This window comes from Morone saxatilis, unplaced genomic scaffold (genome assembly GCF_004916995.1).
Source record: "Morone saxatilis isolate NCDOM2014 unplaced genomic scaffold, NCSU_SB_2.0 Contig19, whole genome shotgun sequence".
Classification (NCBI taxonomy): domain Eukaryota; kingdom Metazoa; phylum Chordata; class Actinopteri; family Moronidae; genus Morone; species Morone saxatilis.
The window spans coordinates 14,384,966-14,390,621 of record NW_023339751.1 but is presented as its reverse complement, the minus strand read 5'-3'; the positions used below and the strand labels follow the sequence as shown (position 1 = coordinate 14,390,621).

The window sequence follows — 5,656 nt, the reverse complement described above, 5'->3', positions numbered from 1 at the left end:
GGTGTGGGGGGCTTTATGAGTCCAATAACAACAGAGAACAACAATAACACCAGACGCTATTTTGGGGGGGTGTGGGCCAGCGGGGGCCCCTCAACAGTCAATGGGGACACTTTAACAGAGGATTAGGGGCTTTTCCTTTGGTATTAGGGACACCCTCTGTCCTCCTACCTCTCACCCCTCAGCAGACACGCCCCATTGCAGTCAGCTGAGTTGGAGCTCGGAGATGAGAAGCTCACTCCCACTGATTTCTCCTCACAAATCCTGCTCATAGCTGATCCCCAGCACAGAAAGATAGCAGCCGGGTATACTCAGTGCTCTCCTGGAAAATGTACGTAAAGAGATCTAATCGCTATCTGTGTGAGCAAAAAGGAAAAGCCAGTTAAGGTTAGGCGTAACATGCAGCCTAACTACCGTATCCATGTTATATGTTTGATCTTCGGTTATTACATCTATGGGTGAGAAGTGATGTGATTATCTTGGAGGACCACCCACCACTGCATAGTGTTTCTTAATGTCTTTTTATGTTTAGGGAAGGAAAGCTATTTTTCCATAATAGATCAACCCCCATCAATGTGTTGATATTAGACCAATGGTTCCCACCCTGGTCCAGACCCCCGAATGGGGTCATAAGATAAATCTCAGGGTCATGATATGATTAACAGGAAACTGAAACTGGAAAACATATTCTGCTCCACAAAGGTCTGTTTATGTTCAAGAGTTAGATGAGAAGATTTATACCATACAAGACTGATATCTGTCCAAAAACCCCAAAGTCTAAAAACATTGTATTTTTTTCTTGGCCAGGCGCAGTAATTTCCTGGAGGGTTGTCACCACCATGAGTTTGCCAGGCAAACGCTGGAAACTCTAGCAACGACTGCACCCCAGCAATATCTCACAAAAAAGTGTTTTACACTTCAGTTTTTGTGCAAAATAAAAAAAACAAGCTATAACGTGGTTCTGACAATTGGATTTTTTTACGTTTGGACAGAGGCCGGCTAGGCATTTTCCCATTTCCCATACTTATGCGCTGCTGCTAGCTGTAGCTTGGTATTTACCATACAGATATGAAAGTGATATCAACCTTTACACTCTCTGTAAGAAAGCAAATTAACTTAGATCTGTCCCTGATGACGATTAAAGCATGGATGGTTAAGTAAACAAAACACTTGGTTAATGTAAAGAAAAGATCATGATCATGTTTTTAAAGAAAAAAAACACTGATTGTTGGTCTGTGACAGTCTCTGGCATGAAAGTCAGACCCACAAAATGCCCATCCACCACTTTCTACACCTTTACCGCTGCACAGAATTGTTAAATAAAAGCAAAATTCCTAGAGACACTCAGCTAAATAGAGACTTTTGTTGAGAGAGTGGAAAAGCCTCTCTCAACAGATGTGTAAATAAATGCGTGGTCATTAACTTCCAGGACATGGAAAACCTCAGAGACACAACACTATGTGTGCACTTTTTCCTTCTGCTTGCAGATTTTGATAATAAATGATAAGCACAGCTCATCAGTACCACATCCATACGGTAAGTGTTATTTATAGCAGGAATGCTGCTGCTGTGGTACTGCCTGAAAGATCATACACACAAATATACACGTTCACACCGTCACATGCAGCCATCCATCCCTCATCCACGGCTTTCACATTCTGTCACTATTCCAGAGGAATGGCACCACAGCATTATGGGTATTTTCCAGTGCTATCAACTTTCAGACAAGAGACAAAGAGAGTGAGAGAGTGAGAGTCAGAGAGTGGTGTATGTGAGAGCTGACAGAGGGAGTGACAGATGCTCTGGACCAGAAGAGGCGAGTTGAACATGTGATTGGTGGATCACAGGCCCCTTCACACCAACACCGTAGTGAGCAGCCTTCCTTAGAAACGGCACGGTTACCATGGCTACTGGGGGAGGTTACAACAAAAGAGGAAGGGAGTCAAGCCTACTTATGGAAAATTATCTCTTTTGACACAGTTGTGCTCGCACACACACACACACACAGCAACTCAGTTATTCTTATGTTACAGTTACACACACAGTATGGGTGGATATATTATCTGGGCGCATTGCAGTTAGATGCTGAATGGATGTTTTTCTTGTGGTGGCATTTGTGAGTTATATTTATGTATTTCTTTTCACAATTGAGTATTTGAGCATTGAAAATGTATTATCAACAAGAAAACAACACAAGAAAGAGAGGTGGTTGATATGGATCCAATCTTCTATCACATATTTGTGTATATACATACAGTAAGATTTATATTTTTAGATTTGCCATGATATATACAACTTTTAACAACAACTATTTCTCTTTGGTGAGGTGTGTATGTATTTTGTTTTTGTTTCTCTCTGTTATTACTCTCCTCTTTTATCTGTTTTATAGTTTCAAATCTGAACAACTGAAGCGAGACATGTTACTTGTTATTTGTTGAGAAACTATACATAGAGTTTGGAAAAATGGGAATTAGAAAAGGCAATTTTGACAGTAATCATGCTTGGTGCTTTAGGAGACACTTAAAATAATGTTTATTTAATTTGAAAATTATTTGAAAATACTGATTTCATTGAGCCAGGACTCTCAAATAAGCTTAGACAATCATTTAATTGTAACAAGACCTGAAAAAGATAAGATATATCTTCATATTACAATAACTAAATCCAAAACCTTATTGTATATCATGATACGGTATATTGATTTATTTATAGAGCTTCTCAGTACTGACTATTTCTCATCAACTAAATATGATCCATATGTACAAACTATATCCCACAGAGAACCAAGTATTATGCTTGTGACATCCAACCCTAGCAAAACAGATATTGTCTCCCTGCTGGCTTCCCTTTCCTGGTTCACAAACATACTAGGCGAGCATCTCAGGAGCTGTAAAATATCACACCATCCACCATTCTGGGGAGTATCCTCAATATTTGCAGAGAACATACAACACACAACACAAAGCCGGATATTTACTGCTCCTGCTGCACAGAGCTCGCTCAAGGGCACAGCTCCTCTTTGTCACCTGGGACATAAAACTGCCGGGGAGGGAGGGAGGGAAGAAGGAGAGGAAGTGAGGGAGGGAACTGGGAGAAAGGGTAGAAAGCAGAGAAAGAGGGGGAGAGGAGGGAGGGGATTTGAAATGGAAAATAGGTGAGCCATTGAACTAGAGCAGCGATACCAGCAAAACTCAGATATGATAAACAGGAATATTTATCTGATTCATTGTCAAGTCATCACTTTATTAGAAAAAGCCCTATGATGTAGAATATTTATTGAATACATTTTAAATCCTACAATCCTGTTTTTTCTGTTGGAGGCATGCTGAGGTGATAAAAATGCATATTAACACATGTAATCACATAGTTCTACTATTCAATTCAATTCAATTTTATTTGTATTACGCCAATTCAATAACAGGAAAGTTATCTCAGGAGCACTTTTCAAATAGCACGCAGGTCTAGACCCGAACCCTCTTTTCATAGACATTTACAAGAAGACGCCAACAGTATCGCCAACAATGAGCAGCACTTGGCGACGGGGGTCAGGAAACAACCCTGCCTTTTAACGCGGCAGAAACTCGGACAGACCCTTCGGCTCTACTACTGCTGCACACGTTAGGTTTCCTGTCTCTCTACTGTCTAGGACCATGCTGACACTGACGTGAGGAGAACTTGAATGTTGCATTGGATTTCATCCAACTGATTCGTCAGCTGTACAGGTGAAATCTACACATTAGTGCACCATGCTGGATCAATAGCAGTCCCGCCAAAAAGTCACCCTAAAACAGGTTCCAGAAAAGCAGAGGTGAGAAAATGAATTACACACAGGAGGAGGAAGGGGAGAGGTAAAAGAAAGGCAGAGGGGCTGGTAGGGCTGAGTGGAGAATAAGTTAGAAAATGAGGGGGCAAAAAAGAGTAAGAGTACAGCAATGGGAAGGTTTAACATATGAGACAGAAGAGAGTGTCAGACAGAAACAGAATAAAAGAGGAAGACACATCGATGGCGACAGAGGGATGGACTGAGTTTTAAAACAGAAGGACAGGGTGTTAATGGCCAACCAGTGACAAGTGATCAATGAAAACACACCAGTTTAGTTAAATCTGGCACAAATTCAGAGACATCAAAGTCCTCATCCTCCTCCCCCTCTCGCCTCTGCTCTTCCTCCTCTTGCCTCAGTTTGATCTGCAGCAGACTCTGTTCAGCAGTCAAACACTGGACTCTGGTGGACAGTCTCCTGCATGACAACTGTATAAAACATTGCTGGTCTCTCTGTGACATTTTATTTAAGTGCCCACAACTGGTGTTTTAATCATAGTGCTCTGAGATTCATATTAGCCTTTAGGACTCATCCCTGTGATTTGAAGAGGAGTGTAGGCCGGCTCTATCTTTCAGTCAGAGGAGACCTGCACTTGGTAGTAAATATTCATAAAGCTGAAAAAAAGCTTGTTATAAATGTTTTGCTCCACTGAAATGGAATAAACTGCAACAAGATTTGTGGCTGGATGACCTTGATTCTTTGGATGATATTGATTTTTTACAGTAATTGAGTCCATAGTTAACTATATCTGTACATGTTAGTTATCAACAGTTATATTGTGCACTGTAAAACCTAAACAATGAGCTGAAAGACGCTAAAACGCTCTGTAGAGTAGATGTGAACTGCAGTTGGGTGGTGAATACACAGCACTACAATCTCCACAAACGACTTTCACCACATGGTAATTTAAACGATTTATGTTATAATTTAGACCATTTGTATATAGCTGCTTTATAACTTAAGGAATTCATTTGTGAATTTCCTTTCATAATTGCAACACTGCAATCAACACAAGAGACTATCACATGAGTTCCCAAGCACAAAGTCTTGGCGTTATTAACACAGTTTATTTGTGTCTTTTACCAAACAGAGCTCCAAGTTACAACAAGCCTGTGTATCCTTTCAATATTCCTTATGAACTCTCATGGCTTAGACGAGAAGCCATGTCAAGGTAATGACTAAAGAGAAGTCCATAAACCATCTTAAAACACCTTCTGTGTCAAAAAGGCAGTTCTCTTTTCTTATGAGTGAGTTCCCGCTCTTTCTGATGCAGTAATGGGACATAAAAATGCAAATGACTAACCAGTAGATGGACTGAAATGACTATTCCCAATAATAAGAGCCAATCTTGTGTGAACAGCAGGTAGCATACAGGAGCTGTGGGAGCTGAAATTGAGATGAGTTGTACTGGTAAGTGTGTATGTGGCTATATGGAAGAGAGAAAGAGGTGCTTGTGACACATATGAATTTCAATGAGTGTGTGGGAAAACCATGAGAAAGAAAGAGGTCAGTCCTTTGAAAAGATAGCAGAAATTCTGTATAAAAGCTGATATGACCATGTTTCCTAATCACAAATCACAGTACCTACTGCAGTCCCTTACGTCCCCTACAAAAATAAGATACTGTAGTTTTTTATGCGGTGCATATTAAATCAGAGAAGAAGACTTTTTAACCGGTATACCAGAGGATTCTTCCTTTAGGGGAGAGTAAGTTTCATTGACTCAACATTACAGCCACATGTTTCTCAGGTTGAACAACCAGTACATGGATTGATGCTGTAATGTAAAGCCAAATGACGGACACGGACACACTAACTTGCTTTACACACACACACACAC

General features: G+C 40.5%; 1 protein-coding gene across 16 annotated transcripts in view; it reads right to left on the bottom strand.

Annotated features, from left to right (window-relative positions):
- Positions 1-5,656, bottom strand: part of ank3a (ankyrin 3a) — a 120,345-nt gene that overhangs the window by 68,926 nt on the left and 45,763 nt on the right. The window lies entirely within an intron of this gene.